The 22,323-nt window shown below is 38.4% G+C and overlaps 1 long non-coding RNA gene across 3 annotated transcripts in view; it reads right to left on the bottom strand.

Moving 5' to 3' along the window:
• Positions 1–2,392: 2,392 nt before the first annotated feature.
• The window catches only part of LOC121031858 (uncharacterized), a 42,218-nt gene continuing 22,287 nt past the window's right edge, over positions 2,393–22,323 (bottom strand). For all 3 annotated transcript variants that reach the window (XR_005790938.1, XR_005790939.1, XR_005790937.1), the window contains exons 3-4: positions 3,143–3,240; positions 2,393–2,524 (exon numbers count right to left, since the gene is read on the bottom strand). This is a non-coding gene — a long non-coding RNA (uncharacterized LOC121031858). The remainder of the gene's footprint in view (positions 2,525–3,142; positions 3,241–22,323) is intronic.

The raw sequence follows: 22,323 nt of genomic DNA, 5'->3' as shown, positions 1-22,323 counted from the left end.
TTTCCTTTCCTTTCCTTTCCTTTCCTTTCCTTTCCTTTCCTTTCCTTCTTTCTTTTGAAAGAGAAAGAGAGCATGAGTGGGGGAAGGGCAGAGGGAGAAGGACAGAGAGAATCTTAAACAGGCTCCATGCACAGCGTGGGGCTCAATTTTACAACAGTGAGATCATGACCTGAGCTGAAATCAAGAGTCAGACATTTAACTGACTGAGCCACCCAGGCACCTCAAGACTCGCTTTCTTAACCAGAGAGTTGGATAGTGATAAGTGTTTGTCAAGAATTTGATCAATGAGTGAGCAACAATGATAGACATGCAAATTATTGCTTCTATATGGCTTTCTTCTCTCAAAGGATCATAGGGACAAACTTGCCTATAATTATATTTTGCTGGGGCGCCTGGGTGGCGCAGTCGGTTAAGCGTCCGACTTCAGCCAGGTCACGATCTCGCGGTCCGTGAGTTCGAGCCCCACGTCAGGCTCTGGGCTGATGGCTCAGAGCCTGGAGCCTGTTTCCGATTCTGTGTCTCCCTCTCTCTCTGCCCCTCCCCCGTTCATGCTCTGTCTCTCTCTGTCCCAAAAATAAATAAACGTTGAAAAAAAAATTTAAAAAAAATAATAATAATTATATTTTGCTTAGGTATGGCACTTTTCATTAGATGATATCAAAGTATTTTGCAAATGTTAATTAAAATTTGCATCTTCCCTGTGAGGTGAATGTGATTGTTTTCCTGATATATGGAGCAGCAGACTGAGACATAGAATACTTTAAAGGCTGCCCAAGATTACCCTGATGAACAGTACATCAAGAACCAAAGAGACTGTTCATAAGTTACATGCTCTAACTTGCAACACTATATAGTTACTTGGTAGAGGTTAAGTAATTAAGAAACTTTTCCAAGAAGGCCATTTAGCCTTGGTGCCACTAAGTTTTCAGAAGCATCAGAATGCTTGTCTCCTAGGCAGAAATGGAGGCAACCCTATCTAAGTGAGGGAGGGAATGTTACCAGGAGACTAACTGATTTTGTCTTCTCCTCAGAAGTTGCAGGCTTCATTTCCACCTGCTATGCTAGGCAGGTTCTATGGCATTGGGTGGAGTTTGTAAAAGCAGCGTTTTTGAGGAATGGGGATACTCCCCAAGGTATTACTGTGGATACTACTGGGGATTTCAGGGTCTAAGTAGAGCAAGCTAAGGGTTGGATAAATGGTCTCTCACTTTTCATAAAAACACAAAAATTCTGAATCACCCCAGAGACTTCTATAATAATCCCTGAGTGTGTTATAGGATTATTGAGCCCTATCTTTACAGGTTCTTAACATGGAAAGATTTTGCTCTTATGAGTGTTCACTTGGTGGTCATGTGGAGAAGTGGCTGATAGACAAAAAAAATAGTAGTTATGGTGGAATGTGTTTTTTCCTTCTTCTGCTCTCATTGCCTCACCCCTGGACCACTGCCTCCTCACTTATTTTGCCATATTTACTTGTTTCTTCTTTAGTCTGTCCTGTGAAAACTAACTGCAAGATTAGTTTAAAGCACTGCTTTTTTTTTTAAATCTTTAAAATGTTTTATTTATTTTTGACAGAGAGAGAGAGAGAGACAGAGTACGAGCTGAGGAGGGGCAGAGAGAGAGGGAGACACAGAATCCAAAGAAGGTTCCAGGCTCTGAACTGTCAGCACAGAGCCCGACATGGGACTTGAACTTGTGAATGAGCCGAAGTCGGATGCTTAAACAACTGAGCCACTCAGGTGCCCCAAAGCACTGCTTTCATAGCAAATCTCTTCTTAGAAATCTCTCATGGCCTTTCCTTGCACAACAACGTCAACAAAAACAGCAATAAATATAAGCCGTGTCCTTAGTTATGAGTAGACATTGTGCTAAGGTCTTACATACCTTATTTTTATTTCATTACAAATATTTCTGTATAATTTGAAGACCTGTTCAAAATTGGATCCTACCCTCCTTTTTCAGTTGCATTTTCTAACATGTACTCTCTGCTCCAGTGGTACTGTGTCTCATTTCTGTGCCCATACCCTCCCCCATCCCTGCTTTAAATGCCATTATCATTATCCTTGGCTCATTGTTTCCCTCTCATTCAATGGGTCCACTTTCCTCTGCCCATTCAATTCGTTTTTCAAGGAGCAGCTTGAGTCCCACTTCAGGGCTTCTACCAACAATTCTATTTTCCTTCTAGATACTAGTCGCTATTGTTGAATCTATTATTATCACTCAATTACTTGCCAATCTATTTTCTGATAGACTATCAGGGCATATTGAGTACCAATGTGCAAGATGTTCCTTGATCCCTCCATTTTCTTTTGGATCATCATCTTCTTCTAGATTTGACTTCTATATCAGGTAGGATAGGTTAAGTTATCCTTCAGTAGTGAAGCCTCAAATCTTAATGGTTTCTAACAACAAAGATTTATTTGTTACCTATAATATGCATCTGTTGTAGGTTGGCTGAGGCTCTGCTCCATGCCTCCTTATTCAGGGATGCAGGCTGATTGAGGGGCAACATCTGGAACATTGCCTAATGCAGGGACAGGGCAAAAAAGATGTGGCTAATAATACACTAGCTCTTAAATCCAAACCCATATCTCTTCTCGCTTTATGGTCAAAACAAGTTAAATGGCTATGGCTAACTTCAAGGAGTACAGGGAAGTACAATTCTATCATGTACCTGTCAGAAAGGAAACCAGAATATTTGCCAGAAACTCTGATGACTAATACAACATCCTTTTTTGTATAGACAAGATCAGTGGTTTTCAAATTTTTCACTATATCCCATTATGAAAACTACCTTTTACATCATCACTGAATATACAATACATATATGCATGTACTTAACTGAGACAAAGTACTCTGAGACAGAGTACCATTTACTCTGGTATTTTTTCTTCCATTACATTTAGCTTCATTTTTTTAAATGGGTATTACCCACTAAATTGGTTTTATGATCCTCTGATGAATTGTGACCCAGGATTTGAAAAATACTTGTCTAGAAGCCATAGGCCCAGCACTGTTAACTCTTTCTCACTGCCAATCCCACTTTTTTTCTAACTGAAAATCCCATTCCATACATTCACCTTCTCTATAGCAATATGCTTGCTGTTAAGTACTGCTGGTGAAAAATCATATGAAGACTCACTGGAGGTTGGAGACACTGCATTTGTAGAAGTCCAATCACCATAATTGTGTAATTGTACTGCAGCTTTTTGTGTGTCCTACCCCATCATTGTCTTCTCTCTGCAAATGAGTCAATATGCACACACAATTAAGGTCATTTAGGGACATGCTCCTTCAATGTCTCACCTCATGTTTATAACCTTGTCAGTCAATATCTGCCTTCTCTCTCACTTTCTTTCATTTGGTCTCAGAGAGGGTGGTGTTACTTTATGAAGGTACTCTTATTGATTATTTGAGTGTTCATCTGCTTTCTCCAGGAGCAGGTCTATGTCATTAGGCTTGCATTCTAATCATCCTACCTATTTCACTTATTTATGGTTGCTGGATTGCCTTAGGTAAGGTGTTTCTTTTTTCCTCTTGGGCTCATTGTTTATCTCTTGGGTTTATACACCTGGTTGCCATTCTTAAATGCAGGAAGTACAAGGCAAGTGGATCTTTGGCCCAGCAACCAGTCCCTCCTAGGTACCTGGAGAAGGTCATCTGCTCTCTACCTTTCTAGCTTGGAATTAAGGGAAGATTAGCCTTGCCATTGGCTCTCTCCTGGATTTTGGGAGTCAGGAAGATCAGCATACTTACATGTGGGGTTAAGGTAGGCTATCCCAAGAGCCATAGTTTGCTAAATGACAAGCTCTTCCCAGTATCCACTGCCTCTGGTCTTCACCCCTGAGTCTGGTTCACAGGTAAAGAAGCCCCACATCACGTCACTCCCCTGGAAGACTGAATGGCTACTGCTTCACTTATACTCAGTTACTTGTCTGAAGGTCCCAGCACATTGTGACTCAAGAGAGACAGATGCCTTGTGGGAATGGACAGGAAGGAGCTGCCTTAGAAATGCCCTTTCCTGGGATCCTGATAGCTAGTTGTCTCCCTAATTACCTCCTTATTGATATCTTTCATTTGCTACCAACTTTCTCAAAAAATAAACTACACCTGTTTTCTCCCTTTCTTATCTTACATTTGCTTTAGAATCTACTGCAATGAAAGGGAGAATAAAACCTCCTTGAAACTGCTTTGGCAAAGGCAACCATTGACCTATTAATTGCCACATGCTTTGCAATCTTCATGGTTCTGAGGTCTTTTTTTTAACCTCTCAGCTGCACTGACTCTGGCTGACCACTCCCACTCCTTTTTTGATTCTCTTTGGCTTTTGTGACAAAACTCTCTTCCAGTTCTTCTCTTATTTCTCTGATTCTTCTTAGTCTCCTCTTCTGCATTTCCTAACTCTCCTATGTTCTTGTTTTTGCTGTCACCCATAATTGTGTTCTGTCCTTTCTCACCCTACTTGCTCTCCCCTGGGTAAATCGATCCAATCTTTTAACTTCTGTATTTAGCCACCTGTATGTGAGTGATTCACAAATTCAGGTCTCTAGTCCAGATCTCTTCTGGAATCTAGATCTATTTTCACAGCTTCCAATAGTACATTTCTACCCAAACATTCCACAGGCATTCTGAACTCAGCAGTCCAAAATGGAAAGTAATCTTTTTCAGAAGTAGTAGCTCCGGAGTTTTTAAATGAAGACCAAAGGGCCAAATATGGCCTGCTGACTATTTTTATATCGCCCAAGGACAATGAATGGTTTTTACATTTTTAAATGGTTGGAAAACTCAAAATAATAATATTTCAGAAAACATGGAAATTATATAAAATTTATAGTTCAGTGTTTATAAGGAAAGTTTTTTTGTAAAACAGTGTTACCCATTTGTTTATGTCATTGTTTATGTTTGGTTATAGCTTTCCACTACAATGGCAGAGATGAGTAGTTGCAGCAGAGATCATATGGTTCACGATGCCTAAAATAATTTAGTATTTGGCCCTTTGCAGAAAAAGGTCTGCTAACCCCTGGTGCAGCTAAATGGACCTAGCTTCAAATCTCAGCTCTACCACTTACTCTCCATATCACCTGGGCAAATTACTTTACTTCTCTCGATCTAAGTTTTCTTATCTAAAAATGAAAATAATCATATTTACTGCTCAAGGTTTTTTGTAGGTTCAGTGAGATAAAGCATGTAAGACACTTGGCACAGTGCTTGACATATATCACCTCATATTTGTTAACTATTGTTGTTTCTCACCAAACTCACTCTTCCTCTTGTTTTTTCTCTATATGATAGCTACATGGTCCACCAGTCACCTAAGCCAGAAATTTGAGAGTCATTTAGGCCATGCGTACTATTTGTTGTTGATTTTACCTCCACAAAATCTAAGATGTCCATTCTTTTTTCTTCACAGCTACTGCTACTGCCTTAGTTCACACTCTAATCTTCTCTTGCCTGGATTGTCCTTAACTTGTCTCCCTGACTCGGATCATGTCCTCATTTCTCTATTTTCTATACTACAATGTATTTTAAAATGAAAATCTTACTGTGTTACTCTTCATCTTAAAGCCACGCAAGGATTCCCCCAATGTCTGCATGATAAAGCCTAAGCTCCTTTCATCCTCCTCCAAGGTTAGTTCTTTGCTCAGGCTTAATTTTTACCATGCCTACTTTGGACATTATGCACCAGCTTCACTATGGCTTGAAATTTTCAAAGCCACCTGGAATTCCCTTCTCTATCCTGTCAATCCAGGCATCTCCTACTTCACTTTCAACATTGAACCCAACCATTACTGCCACTGTGAAGTAAGTTTTCTTTAGTTCTAACCTCTCCCTATTCTTGTGCAGAATTGAGCACTCCCTTCTTTGAGTTCCCATGGACCCTTATGTTCTTCAGTCACAGCATGTAATTGTGATTCTAGATTATAAACTCCTTGATAGCAAGATACCTGTTCAGGTCCCAGAATCTAGCACAGTGTTTGACACATTGTGGAAACTTACAAACATTTACCAAAAGAAAGAATGAACAGAGTCCTACAGAAAAAATACACACGTACATAATTTCTCAAATGACTATCTACTTGTCTTTTCCCTCTGTGATTTTCACAAGATCAAAGTGATTCTTAAAGTGTGGTATCCCTACACCAGTATCACCTGGAAATTTGTTAGAAATGCAGGTGCTTAGGCCTCATCCCACACTACCTGAATCAGAAACGCTGGAGGTAGGGCCCAGTAAACTGTGTCAATAAGCCCTTGAGGTAATTTGGATGGATGCTATAGTTGGAGAACCACTATCCTAGACTAGTTTTTCTCAGACTGTGACTGTGTACCACCTGTATTGGAATTGTCTAGGCTGATTGTTGAAGCTAAAGATGGCAGGCCCCATCCCAGAGTCTCTGGGTGCATGAAATAGCTATGGTTTCAACACTGGCTGCACATTAGAAGTACCTGGGCAAGACTTAAGAAAAAATAACCAGTGCTCTGACTTTATTCCCAGAGATTCAGATTCTTTGGGTTTGGTGGAGGATCCAGCACAGCTTTTGTGTTTTTTTTCCCCAAAGCTTCCTAAGTGATGGAAGTGTACAGCCAGGGTAGAGCATGGACTATGAGCATGGACTCTGGGGTCTGATGATTCAACTTCTAGTCCTAGCAGTGTGACTTTAGGTAAGTTAACTCTGTTTCACTCTCTTGTCTGTTAACAAGGATTAAGTGAGATAATATGTATAGAGTGCTTATCACAAGGTCTGGCCCACAGTAAGCTGTTAATAGATGTTAGTTACATTTTCTTTAGTGAATATAAGCCCTTATAGTTTTTTATGTACACCAACATTTAGCAACCATGGAGCTAGAGGATATCCTTAGTCCCCGAAACTGACTGAGTGCTGGTGGAATTACTTTTCTCTTCAGATGGTTTGATTAGGAACAATGTAAATCCCTCAGTTTTCTGGTGGGCTATTTCATCCAGATAATCAGTTCTGACTAATCCTGATGGTGGTGACAAAGTGTAGGTATACCTGCAGAGACCTGCAATGTTGGAAGTACTTTGAAAGTGTCTATCATGATCTCTTGCTCAGAAGTGTTTCATAGGTGTATCTCTTCTTCCTAACTAGATTCTAATTCTTGTGGGCAGGAACTGAATCTTATATTTTGTTCTCATATCACAGTGCCCAGCAGAGTGTTAGATATACAGGAGACCTTCAACTTGACTGAAACACAGGCTCTAAATATGCCAATTTCAGTCCTGCCTAGTGTGATCCTGATTAGGTTTTCTAAATTCCTTGAGTCTTGATTTCCTCATCTGGGAAAGGGAGAGAGTTAGTTATTTCAATTTACTTCCCAGGGCTGCTATGAAAAAAAAGTGTCTATGGAGCACCTCAGAATTTCTAGAGTGCCTTCAATTTTCAAATATTCAAAGAAAATAGACACAAAGTTTCATCACAGCTTGTGTTTCATCACAATACATGTTGGAGCTCCAAGTACTTATTTGAGGTTGCTGTATCACCAGGTATCTTAGTACAACCTTCCTTCATTGTGGTATCTCATTGTGAATGATTTTTTTTTTTTTAATTTTTTTTTTCAACGTTTATTTATTTTTGGGACAGAGAGAGACAGAGCATGAACGGGGGAGGGGCAGAGAGAGAGGGAGACACAGAATCGGAAACAGGCTCCAGGCTCTGAGCCATCAGGCCAGAGCCCGACGCGGGGCTCGAACTCGCGGACCGCGAGATCGTGACCTGGCTGAAGTCGGCCGCTTAACCGACTGCGCCACCCAGGCGCCCCATCATTGTGAATGATTTTAACATGAATTGTATAAATGCCCACTTACAAAAAGTATTAAGTTTTAAGATACTACTACTTTTTAAGCCTATCTTTTTAAAAATTTTCTTCCTTGTAAAATTCCAAAAGTCATCTATTTTTTAAGATTTGATTGGCACCTTCAAAAGAAAAATGATAATTATAGAAGCACAAAGGGCCACTATATAAATCTCATATACTTTATGGACTAAGAGTATGTTAAACAGATGAAGATTATGATTTTCATTCATGATGAAATAAATAAATCTTGTTTCCAGGAAATTGGTGGTGTTGTTTCAGTAATTAGGGCTTTGTAATGATGTCATCTACATGATTTTTATCATCGAATCCCATTAAAAATGATTATCACCTTTGAAGGTTTTGGGTTAGAAATCAGTACATCAGAGAATATTCCCTTTGACCTGATGTTAAAACAGAACTTTTGAGAATCAAAACCAAACTGGAGGTACTCTCAAACTTATCTCTCTTCACTACAATTATGCCTTGTACCTTTCTTTATCCTTACTTAAATCACAGAACATTGTTCTTAAGTTTTTATATATAGTTACTATAGTGCTTTGGGCAGCTGGTTTTTATTTTAGTTAGAATTAGTCACACTGTTCTCTGGCCTTGGAATTTGTAAGAGTTTTGGATGGCGAGACTGTTCTTGGAAGCTAAGGCCTGTGTAATTTTGTTAGTTTTTTTGGCTTGCTGAATTCACTGCTGTGGTTCTTGACAGATGAAGGGTGTGTGTGAATTGGCTGTAATTTCTTTGTCGTATCAGGCAAAACTATGCACTGGGTGACTTTTAATAAACCAGTTTTATTTAGTTTCTCAGTGTTGGAACATTTATGACTCCTAGAAAGAAATTGGGTAGGCATGAGTGCTCTCAGATTGTTTTATCACTGTAAGATTTCCCCAAATACCTCTAACTGTAATTAGAAATGTATTTGGGTTCATGAGCATTTGTGGGATGATTCTGGTGTATCTGTTTGAGTGTTAGAGCTTAGATTACCTATTTAAGAAATTACCTTTTATATCATAATTTATTCTTCACATAAGTCAATTGGGAATCAATTTTCCACCATTGAAATTTCCAGTCACATCAGTACATCTTTGTATTTCAAAGTTGGTTTCATTTTTTGTATTTGATCAAATTCTAATGGTAAGTTTTGCAATTCAACCTGCAGAGCTAGGTGGTGGAAACATTTAGTAATGATGTTCCAGCTGATTTGTTGTCCCATCTAAAAATTTCAGTAGAATCCTTTCATTTGTCAGACATTTGTTGAGTCTCTGCCATGTGCTAACGCCTGGGCTAAACGCTAGGATACCGTGGGAACACAGAGGTGGACAACAGTCTTTTCTCTCAGGAGCTCACAGTCAAAAGGGTGTCAGGTGATAAAAAAAAATCCAACACAAGGGCTGTGCTGGAGATGATGCCTAAAGCAAATTTCCACTATTTTTTCCTTGTCAGAGAAAGTCAGGGATGGTCTTTCTCCATCTACAGCCTCTCTTGAAAACTGGTGAAGACTCTGTGATTCAGAGTACAGACTGGCTGTAGGTTTCTAGTTAGTTCTTTAGGAAACAAAAGAAAACAAGAAGCTTTTGCACACGAGGTGGTGCTGCTGCTCTGTAGCAAGAACAGGCATCACTCTTAGAGGCAGGTAAGAGTCTCCTATCATTTTTGGCTTGTGCTGAAAAGCTGAGTTTTTAGGCTTTACCCTCTTAGGCCTTCTAGAGCTTTTAATTCCTAGGTACATTTACTTTCTCAATAAAAATATCTATTTCATTTCTGAAGTGCTATTCTTCCCCCATCTTAAAGGGAATGCTTTTTCTTTCACTAAAAGTTATCGAGGCTTTCCTGGAGCATTTGAGAAATATGGTATTTACTACCTACATGCTCTGGGTTTTTTGTTTTGTTTTGTGATTTTTGGTTGGCCTGACAAACTTTTGTAATGGCTTTGGCTATAGAAGGACTTTTTTTGAAAGGGTGGAATGGAGGCAGGAGAGGGAGGCCCCAAAGTACTGAATTGCATTAGAGTTTTTTACAATTGCTGCAGTATTTCTGGTAAGAAAAGTTATTAGGTGTTTATGGATGTTTCAAAAGACCAAGGGAAAAAAAGCAGATTCCATTTTAAAATATCCACTTGGGGACCCTTAACACTCAGAACAGAACCTAGGTTGGGAATGCTAAGGGGTGTGATCAGCGTAAACCAGCAGTTGTTTCTAACATGGGGGTGTTAGCTGGATGCAGTCCAAGAGGAAAGGGGTTGCCAGAGCATTCCATGGGGAGGATAGGTTGGCTTGGCCAGGTGAAATCAGGAATACAGGCTTTCCTCCTACTGAGTCACACCCAACTTCTTAAACAGGGAAAACCCAGCTCAGTTAATGGAGAGCTCTTTACTTGTCGGCCTCCTCCAGGAGGTGTGGAGGGAAGCAAGCTTATGGGAAGAGGTAAAAACTGAGTTCCATAAGGGCCACAAAGAAGAAGTATTTTAGGCTAATAATTTTGGGTTACCGTTTTAGATTAAAATGATTGTCCTTCATGGGACATTTGGGTGGCTCAGCTGGTTAAGCATTGGACTTCGGCTCAGGTCATGATCTCACAGTTGTGAGTTCAAGCCCTGTGGTTGGGCTCTGTGCTGACCGCTCAGGGTCTGGAGCCTGCTTTGGTTTCTGCATCTCCCTCTCTTTCTGCCCCTCCCCTGCATGTGTGCTTGCTCTCTTTCTCTCAAAAATAAACAAACATTAAGAAAATGATTGTCCTCATTGGAGACGAGGTTGCTTTGAATTAGTTTTTGCAGGGTAGGTGAGGGAGTGGCTTTAACTTGGTCCACTCTCCCATCCGATCCACTTTGGAATCCACAGGCCACATTTGGCCATACATTACTTTAACATTCAAGTTTTGGAATATTCTGGGGGAAAGTCTGTAAGATATGTTATGAAAATTATGCCAGATATTCTTTCAAAATATTGTTTTGAATAAGTGGTATGAATAATGAGATCCAATGTTCACATCTTTCTAATCTCTTTGGTGTGAAAGTGATAAAAACGGTGTCTTGCCACATAACACCTCATTATACCGTTTGTTCCTAAATTGATTATACACATATATACACATATATATGGCATTATACTGTGTTATGTAAAGTACAGGTAACAATATATGCATATTATATGGGACAATTATATAATATACTATGTATGTGTGATGTATACAACACTAACATAGGTAATGAATACATTAATGTATGTGGGTGCTTTTTATTGTGTATTGTGGGATGCAGCAAGCAATAAAAAGACTACTACTTGGTAAACTTCGGGCTGTATAAATCAGTAATTATGTGTTCTAAAGTTCAAATCAAATTAAATGTTAATTTGGAACTCATTCTCTGTAAAACTTTTCTAGTCACTATTTCCAATATCTGTAAGTTCAGGACAAAATTATGAAATATTAAATGAGTCAGCCAATACCCAACTTATAAATGGATTGTGTTCCAAAAGTTTCTTTTAAATATTTATAAATCAGGGGTGCCTGGGTGGCTCAGTTGGTTGGGCGGCCGACTTCGGCTCAGGCCATGATCTCACACCTTTTGGGTTTGAGCCCCACGTTGGACTCTCGCTGACAGCTCAGAGCCTGGGCCCTGCTTCAGATTCTGTGTCTCCCTCTCTCTCTCTGCCCCTTCCCCGCTCATGTTCTGTCTCTCTCTCAAAAATAAACATTTTAATATTTGTAAATCAGAACACATTCCTATTAAAAAGATCATATATGATGGTTAGTTTCTCTAGGTGCCCAACAAAAGCTCAATTAAACTATAATGACTTTTTTAATAACTCCAACTTGATTTCTGGGGTTTGAAGATAAGGGGCCATGAGAGGAGGTAAGAAGGAAGTAGAGATGAGAAGGAAGTAGAGTTTTTCTGCTTTTATGAGATGGAGCCAACTCTAGGCAAACCATTTAAAATAAGAAAAATGTATATTTGGCCAGTGCCAACTTCCCTTTCTGCCCCCTTCTTGCAAGAATCCAGGACCTTCATGCTATCATAAATGCTTCCCATCTTGTGGCTCCCCACTGAAGTCTAAGATACTGTATCAGTGATGTGGAAAATATGGTCTTTGTATCATTACACAGAATCACTTGAGATGCTTGTTAAAAACAGATTTCTGGATCCTACTCTAGATCTACTGTGAATTGGAATATCCAATGATGGGGACCGGGAATCTATCTGGATTTATAACAAACTCCTTGAACCACATGTAGATTGGGCACCTCTGAAATGAAATATCTTATTTCATGAGAAGAGCTAAAAGTATAAAATATAATGTAGTCTTTAAAAAGAAGGAGTTTCCATCATTCGCCACAACATGGATGAACCTGGGACAGGGACAGGGACAGGGACAGGGGAAATGGAGAAATGTTGATCAGAGGGTACAAAATTGCAGTTATGTAGGCTGAATGAGTCTAGAGATCTAATGTAAAGTACAATGACTATAGTTAAGAATATTGTATTGTAACTGGAAATTTGCTAAGAGAGCAGATGTCATGTGCTCTCACCATACACACATAAAATGGTAACTATATGAGAGTGATATGTTAATTAGCTTGACTGTAGTAATCATTTTACTATGTATATGTACATCAAAACATCATGTTGTGTAACTTAAATATATGCAATTTTTTATTAAAAATAAATAAAAATCAGAAGAAGGAAAAGGAGAAGGAGGAGGAGGAGGAAGGGTGGTGAGAAGGAGGAAAGGGGGAGGGAAGAGGAGGAGGAGGAAGAAAACAATAACCAATAGTATAAAACAGTGTTTCTCAAACTTAGGCATGCATCAGAATCACTTGGTGGGCTTGTTAAAACACAGATCACTGGGCCCTCACCCCCAGGGTTTCTGGTTCAGTAGGTCTGGGATAGACTCTAGAATTTTCATTTCTTTTAAAGATTTTTTACATGCTTATTTATTTATTTATTTAATGTTTATTTTTGAGAGAGAGAGAGAGTGAGCATGAGCAAGGGAGGGAGGGCAGAGAGAGGAAGACAGAATCCGAACAGGCTCCAGGCTCTAAGCTGTCAGCACAGAGCCCGATGTGGGACTCGAACTCACAAACCGTGAAATCATGACATAAGCCAAAGTTGGACATTTAACCAACTGAGCGGCCCAGATGCCCTGAGAATTTTCATTTCTAGTAAGTCCCTAGGTGACCTTCATGCTGCTGGTTTGAGAGACACACTTTGAAAACCATTGATTTATTATACAGTTTCTATGGAATTCAGAGATATTTGCATTACATTTTTTTTAAGTTTATTTATTTTGAGAGAGAGAGAAAGAAGGCAAGCAGGGAAGGGGCAGAGAGAGAGAGGGAGAGAGAATCCCAAGCAGGCTCTGAGCTGTCAGCAGAGAGCCTGATAATGAGCTCTGTCTTATGAACTGTGAAATCGTGACCTGAGGGGAGATCAAAAGTCAAGAGTCGGAAGCTTAACTGAATGAGCCACCCAGATGCCCCCAGAAATATTTGCATTAAAAGAAAGGCTGCTTACAAACCAGACCTATAAATACGGAGAACAAACTGACATTGCCGGAGGGGAGTGGGAGGAGGGTGGGTAAAATAAGAGAAGGGGAGTGGGAGATTCAGGCTTCCAGTGATGGAATGAATAAATCATGGGAATACAAGGCACCGCCGAGGGAATATAGTCAATGATATTGTAATAGCACTGCATGGTGACAGTTGTGGTGAGCATAGTATAATGCATAGAGAAGTTCAATGACTAAGTTGTACAGCTGAAACTAATGTAACATTTTGTGTCAGCTATACTCAAATTTAAAAAACAAAGTTGTGATCAATAGTTTTAAGGAAACTGATTAAAAAATAAAAAAATAAAGAGGCTGCTTACTAACCCAAATGGATCTCAGATGGAGCACTGCAAAATGAAAATGAAAAGGATGTAGAGGGTTAGAACTTCTGGGTGGAGGCTGTGGCGTGTGTGTGTGTGTGTGTGTGTGTGTGTGTGTGTGTGTGTTGGGGTGAAATGAGTGAGCATCTTGAGATCTAACTAGGAATGTGACTGGATTTTTTCCCCCTAAATCAGACCCTGATTTTCACAGCTTGTTCTCTCTAATCAAATCCTGGATCGCTCCTAGTAGTTCCAATAGCAGTGACAAGAGGATAAGCTAGGTGAGGAGAGGTAGGGCACAGAATCTATGCCTCTCCTGGAATTGTTCATTTCTGGAAATCTATTGTTAGCCATTTATTTAAACTTGCCCACATTGGAATTTTACTTTGGCCACCAGAGGGCTCTCCTAACATTGTATAAACGGACACATCCTGCCCTAGCAGAAGAAAAGGAAGTGATCTGTTAACCTGAAGAGACTGGAATTTTGACAAAATTTCAAATTAGGGAGTTTCTACACTATTTTGATTATTAGGTTTTACCTGAAATTATAACAAGATTTTAAAGTCACTAATTGTTATACAGAAAAGGGCAATAATGTAAGAACAATAAATAAATGCAGGCTTGGAAGTTTGAGTCTTCACTATGGATTTGGCTAATAAAATTTGTAGTGTGATAACTGCCAGATGTGTAGGGCAGGGATTTGAAAATTAGTGAGTTTTTTAAAGAGATGCAGTATGCCAGACTCAGGAATTTGTTTTGTTTTGTTTTTCTTTCTGGACTGAGAAGCCTGTATTCAGAATTAATATTTCATAGGTAAAATGTTTTTTCTATTGTGGATGGGGATACAAAGTGCAAGTCCAAATGTCTCTACACATTGGTTTTATAGCTTAGCCTTTATTAGTCTTGACAAAATGAGGGAACTTTCAAGACAAGTTGTTTAAATAAACAATAATATTGTTTATGGATTTGTTATTTGTGGGATCTTAGAGGCACAGTGAGCACCACACTGAGAAAAGATTATATATTTCTTGATCCTAAAAAAATGAAGTAAAATACAGTAATTTGGTTTAGTAAAGAATGAAATCAAGGCTGGTTTCATGAGTGTGTTACCTGTGCTGTTACACAGGGCCCTGTGCTTAGATGGATCTCATGTTTGGTTTAACACTCTCTGTCATTATCTTGAAATCTTAATAATATTTGAACAAAGAACTGACGTTTTCACTTTGCACCGGACCCTGGAAACTATGTAGCTGGTACTGAATGGAATAGATGATTGTTTTCTCCTGTTTTTTTGTTTGTTTGTTTTGTTTTCTCCTCCTTCTCCTTCTCCTTCTTCAGAAAAGTAGTCTTCTCTTTGGTTGCATTCTAGAATTACCTAGGAAATTTCTGAAAATCCCAACAGGCTATCCCCAGATTGATTAGATCACGATCTTCATGGATGAGTTTCAGGCATTGGTATTTATTTATTTTTTATTTAAAAATTTTTAATGTATATTATTTATTTTTGAGAGAGAGAGAGAGAGAGAGCAAGTGGGAGAGGGGCAGAGAGAGAGGGAAACACAGAATTTGAAGCAGGCTCCAGGCTCTGAGCTGTCAGCACAGAACCCGACTCAGGGCTTGAACCCACGAACCGTGAGTCCAACTGAGCCACCCAGGTGCCCCTCATGCATTGGTATTTAAAAACATTCCTCAGTTTCTTCAACAAATGGAGTTGGGAAAACTGGACAGCAGCATGCAAAAGAAAGAAATTGGACCACTTTCTGATTATCATACACAAAGTTAAATTCAAAATGGATTAAATGTGAGAACTGAAACCATAAAAATACTAGAAGAGAACATAGGCAGTAACTTCTTGACATCGGCCATAGTAACTTTTTTCTACATATGACTACTGAGACAAGGGAAACAAGCAAAAATAAACTATTGGGGCTACATCAAAATAAAAAGCTTCTGCACAGTGACGGAAAAAGTCAACAAAACAAAAAGGCAGCCTACAGAATGGGAGAATGATATATCAAATAAGGAGGTAGTATCCAAAATATATAAAGAGCTTATAAAACTCAACACCCAAAAAATAAATAATCCTATTAAAGATGGGCAGAAGACATGAGCAGACATTTCTTTTTTTTTAATCCAACTCTATTATTTTATTTTATTTTATTTTATTTTATTTTATTTTATTTTTCTAACCTCATGCATGAATTTTATTTTTTTTTATTTTTTTTATTTATATATGAAATTTATTGTCAAATTGGTTTCCATACAACACCCAGTGCTCATCCCAAAACGTGCCCTCCTCAATACCCATCAACCACCCTCTCCTCCCTCCCACCCCCCATCAACCCTCAGTTTATGAGCAGACATTTCTATAAAGAAGACGTTTAGATGGCCAACAGACACATGAAAAGATGTTCATCATCACTTACCATCCGGGAAATGCAAATAACAATTATAATAAGATATCACCTCACACCTGTCAGAAAGGTTAAAATCAGAAATATAAGACAGAACAGGTATTGGTGAATATGTGGAGAAGGGGAACCCTCTTGCACTGTTGGGAATGCAAACTGATGCAGCCACTGTGGAAAACAGTGTGGAGGTTCCTCAAAAAGTTAAAAATAGAAACACCCTATGATTCAGCAATCACACTACTAGGTATTTACCCAAAGAATACAAAAACACAAATTCAAAGGAATACACGCACCACTATGTTTATAGCAGCATTATTTACAATAGTCAAGATATGGAAGTAGCCCAAGTGTCCATTGATAGATGAATGGATAAAGAAGATGTGACACACACACACACACACACACACACACACACACACACACACACGGAGATCAGCCATAAAAAAGAATGAAATCTTGCCATTTGCAACAACATGGATGCAGGTAGAAAGTATTATGCTAAGCGAAATAAGTCAGAGAAAGACAAATACAATATGATTTCACTTATATGTGCAATTTAAGAAACAAAACAAATGAGCAAAGGAGGAAACCAAGAGAGAGACAAACCAAGAAACAGACTCTCAGTTATAGAGAACATCAGTTCTCTCAGTTACCAGAAGGGAGGTGGGGGGATGGGTTACATACATGATGGGGATTAAGAAGTATACTTGTGATGAGCACACCGGGTGATGTATGTAACTGTTGAATTACTATATTGTACATCTGAAACTAATATAACACTGTTAACTAACTAGAATTAAAATAAAAACTTATAAGACAATTTCTTGGGTGATTCCATTGTGCAGCCCAGGTTGTGAACCACTGTAAGTTTGGAGCCTAATTTTCAGAACCATCCTTCCATACCAATCTTTCCTGCTTGGATTGATCTTGTGGTTTCATGGCTTGTAAGATTTTAGACTTCTCACATAGGCTTTATGTGTTAGAAGAACAAATGTGCATGAAATTCAAGTCCTTTATATGATGTGCTTCATTTTTATTACTCTTACTTAAAAGATTGTGGAGCTACAAAGAAAACCATCTTTCTTAAACACAGGTCTAATCAACTTTGTATTCCCTTTAAATAGCAAATTAATGTACTCTGTTAAGAAAAATCTCAGGTATTTAGTGAGATTAAAATTGAAGAGGGAAATACATACTTTCCTCTCCTTTGCTAATGGCCGAATATTCACTAAGTGCCTTGCCCTGGCTGGGCCTGCATCAGGTTTCATTAAATGCCTCTTTTCTATCTGAAGTTGGGGGACACTAATTGTTTTTTCATTATGAGTCACCTGTGGGCTTTTGCAATAATCTAGAAGTGTCTGGTCCCAATCCTTCTGGATTACAGGAATTGAAGGTCCCAATTAGAGACCTGGGGTCCTGCAAGGGCAAATCCTTTTAACCTCAATTCACTGGGGGCCTTCTCTGAACACAGCTGTTTTGCTGCCTTTAACCTTCTTGTTCGTTGCAAAACAGCATACAAGGAATTGTTTTCTCCTTAGCAGATCTTCCTAAAGTTATGTCTATATCTGCATACAGGTAATTTAGGGATCAATTCCAACCCCAGATATTTTACTATAAGAGTTATATTAAGTCCTTCCACTTGTTTAGCTTTGAATTGAGCGTTGAATACTTAATGACAAAATATTTAAGTGTTTAACGAAAATATTAGTAAGCTGAAACCCAAAGGGAGATGAAAAACAAAATAATCCTTTGTCTCTCAGGGCTCAGAGATTCAGACCCACAGGGAGATAGCATTTTACTGCTATAATTTAATGGCCAAATTAGAAATAAGAAATGATGGTGAAGCTAGAGTTTAGGATAAGGTATTTTGATATTAAACAGTTTCTCTTTAGCAAATGGTCATTGGCAAGAGTAAATAATTTATGCATATAACTTCAAATTTTGGAAAGTAAATTTATTTTTTACATATGTCATTTTCTGAATTGAGGTGTGCATTTTTTTAAGTTTTTTTTTTTTCTGAGAGACAGAGAAAGTGAGCAGGGGAGGGGCATCACCCCTGGGCATCAGGGCACACCCCTGATGTGGGGCTCGAATTCACCAACTGTGAGATCATGATCTGAGCAGAAACCAAGAGTCGGATGCTTACCCAGCTGAGCCACCCAGGTGCCCCGAGGTGTGCATTTCTTTAGGTTCATAAAAATATCACTTAATAAGCATCCACTCAACATCATATATGATGCCAGATGCCTTAGATATTTTATCTCTAAACCTCAGAACAACCATGCAGTGTAGGAATTATTTTTTCATTTTTGATATGAGGAGACTGAGCATTGGAGAGGCTAAATGACTTTCCTTAGGTCACATAGCCTATTAATGTCAGAACTAGAACTCTCAACTACCTCTTTCCACTATACCACACAATCTCTAGAAGTTGTAGGCACAGGATTTTTTTAATTGTAGTAAAATATACTTAACATAAAATTTGCCATTTAAATCACTTCAAGTATAACAGCTGAATAGCATTTAAGTACATTCACATTGTTGTGCAACCATCACCACTGTCCATCTCAAGAATTTTTTATTTATTCCATACTGAAATTCTGTACCCTTTAACAATAACTCCATATTCCTTCCTCCCATTAGCCCCTGGTAACCTATATTATACTTTCTGTCTCCATGAACTTGGCTACTCTACATGCTTCATATAAATTAAATCATACAATATTCTTTTGTGTCTTATTTCACTTAGCATGTTTTCAAGATTCATCCATGCTACAGCATATATCAGAATTTTATCCCTTTCTTAATATTCCATTATAAATATACACTATATTTTATTAATTTAATTGTTTATCTGTTCATCCATTGATGACCACCTGGATTGTTTCCACTTTTGACTACTATGAATAATGGTGCTATGAACACTGGTGTTCAAATATCTGTTTGAGACCCTGCTTTCAATTCTTTTAGGCACTTTTAGAAGTGGAATTTCTGGATCATATGGTAATTCTATACTTAACTTTGGGGGGAAACCACCATATTGTCTTAAAGCTTTAGAATTTTACATTAGGAAATTTGATTTTAAAAATACTCTATGTGGAATGCTGAGGTGCAACTCAACTACTGACTGAATCCACAGGACCAGATGTATCTCCTTGATTTTTGGGCTCTGATTTATGCACAGAGTTAAGGGAACCTGAGTCATTTGACAAGGAAGAGATTGTTTTCCCCTCACTGTGGGCTCTTTGCCAACATGTGGCCATCCATATCTGTTTGGCTCTTGCACTGGGTATTCCAAACAGAAAGGAAGTTCTTTTGAAAGCATGTGCTTGCGGACTTCAAGCAGTATTACAAAGCTGTAATCATCAAGACAGTATGGTACTGGCACAAAAGCAGACACTCAGATCAATGGAACACAATAGAGAACCCAGAAATGGACCCACAAATGTATGGCCAACTACTCTTTGAGAAAGCAGGAAAGAATATCCAATGGAATAAAGGCAGTCTCTTCAGCAAGTGGTGTTGGGAAAACTGGACAGTGACATGCAGAAAAATGAACCTGGACCACTTTCTTACACCATACACAAAAATAAACTCAAGATGATGAAAGACCTAAATGTAAGACAGGAAGCCACCAGAATCCTCAAAGAGAAAGCAGGCAAAAACCTCTTTGATCTTGGCTGCAGCAACTTCTTACTCAACACATGTCCAGAGGCAAGAGATACAAAAGCAAAAATGAACTATTGAGACCTCATCAAAATAAAAATCTTCTGCACAGTGAAGGAAACATTCAGCAAAACTAAAAGGCAACCAACAGAATGGGAGAAAATATTTGCAAACGACATATCAGATAAAGGGTTAGTATCCAAAATCTATAAAGAACTTATCAAACTCAACACCCCCAAAACACAAATAATCCAGTGAAGAAATGGGCAAAAGACATGAATAGACACTTCTCCAAAGAAGACATTCAGATGGCCAATAGACACATGACAAGATGCTCAACGTTGCTCCTCATCAGGGAAACACAAATCAAACCACAGTGAGATATCACCTCACACCTGTCAGAATGGCTAACATTAACAACTCAAGCAACAATAGATGTTGGTGAGGATGCAGAGAAAGAGGATCTCTTTTGCACTGCTGGTGGGAATGCAAACTGGTACAGCCACTCTGGAAAACAGTATGGAGGTTCCTCAAAAAATTAAAAATAAAACTACCCTACGACCCAGCAATTGCACTACTAGGTATTTATCCATGGGATATAGGTATGTTGTTTAGAAGGGGCACGTGCACCTCAAAAAATGTTTATAGCAGCACTATTGACAATAGCCAAAGTATGAAAAGAGCCCAAATGTCCATTGATGGATGAATGGATAAAGAAGATGTGATGTATGTGTGTATATATATACACGTATACACACACACACACACACACACACATATACACGTATACACACACACACATATATATACACGTATATACACACACACATATATACACACACATATGTATGTGTGTGTGTGTATATACGTGTATATATATATACACATATACACAATGGAGTATTACTCGGCAATCAAAAAGAATGAAATCTTGCCTTTGCAACTACGTGGATGGTACTAGAGGGTATTATGCTAAGCGAAATTAGTCAAAGAAAGACAAATATCATATGACTTCACTCATATGAAGACTTTAAGACACAGAACAGATGAACACAAGGGAAGGGAAGCAAAAATAATATAAAAACAGGGAGGGGGACAAAACATAAGAGACTCTTAAATATAAAGAACAGAGAGTTACTGGAGGGGTTGTGGGGGGGGGGTGGGCTAAATGGGTAAAGGGAATTAAGGAATCTACTCCTGAAATCATTGTTGCACTATATGCTAACTAACTTGGATGTAAATTAAAAAAATAAAATAAATAATAATAAAAAATTAAAATAAATAAATAAAGCAATCATTAAAAAAAAGAAAGTATGTGCTTGTAGGGGAGGGTTATTTTTCTTAATAAATTAAACCCAAACATCTCTCTTTCTGGACTCTGAATGGAGCAAGGCCTAATCTCTGATCATGTTATTGTTCAAATTATAGACATACAGAGCCACCTTGTGACTGTGGATATTAAATAATCCCATTTATGAACGTGTTGTCATGTTTTCACACCATAATAATGCTAATAGATGCAGCTGATGCTAGGCTTCCTTACCTGTGGGGCCAGACCAAGTAAGAACCACAGGGAAAAGAATGAAAACAGCATTCGGTAGGGTGGATGTTGGTAAACTAGTGATTACTTAATAATAGATTTCACTGTGCCTCTAGTGCCTTCTGTATTAATAGATATTAATGACATCATATGAATTTGCTTTGGCAATAATCATTGTGTGCCCATGTTCAGCAAATATGTATTGCATGTCTGCTCTGTCCTACTATAAGGAGTAAAGGAACAAAGAACTAAAGGCTACATCAATGATTTGCCATATGCTCCATCCCAGACTTTCTTCCCCATTTATACAACTATAGATCTGGAAGAGGATCATAGAATTTATCCAGCCCAATCTCTCCCTTCCTCAACTCTACTTCCTCCATGTTTTATAGATGAGGAAGATGAGGCCCTCAAAGATGGAGCTATTGTGAACACAGTTAGAGATATGGGTTTGAATCCCTACATATGAATGTGTATCTTTGGGTAACTTTCTTAAAGCTTTCTTAATTTCAATTTATCTGTACAGGAGAATTCAAATACTCCCTTTGTTCTGAAATATTCTACTTGGCTTTTGTGATACCATACCATTCAGATTTTCTTTTTTCTTTTTTTTTTTTTTCCTGGTTATTCATTGTTTCATTTCATAGTCCCTTTTCCTCTGCTTGTCTCTTAAATACTGGAATTCTTAGAACTCTGCTTTGGGCCCTCTTCTCTTATTACTCTAAAGTCTTTTCTTAAGCAATTGCATCCATCACCATCTATAGGCTGGTTACCCCTAAATATGTATCTTCTGCCCAGAAATTTCTTCTGATCTCCAAACCAATACACTCATTTGTCTGCTTGATATCCCTCCAGGGATCCCATAGGCACTTTAAAATCCACATGACCAAAACTGAGCCAAGGATCTTCCCCCATATCTGCTCCTTCTCCAGTATTTGTTATCATAAGTTTTCTAAGTCAGAAACTGACTTAGAAACTAATTTGTATCCAGCTAATTTTGAAGTCCTGTTGCTTTTTCCTC

Source organism: Herpailurus yagouaroundi, unplaced genomic scaffold, assembly GCF_014898765.1.
Source record: "Herpailurus yagouaroundi ecotype Mexico unplaced genomic scaffold, PumYag 141, whole genome shotgun sequence".
Lineage (NCBI taxonomy): Eukaryota > Metazoa > Chordata > Mammalia > Carnivora > Felidae > Herpailurus > Herpailurus yagouaroundi.
Note: the sequence above shows the minus strand (reverse complement) of the source record. Positions and strands in the feature narration are given on the sequence as shown.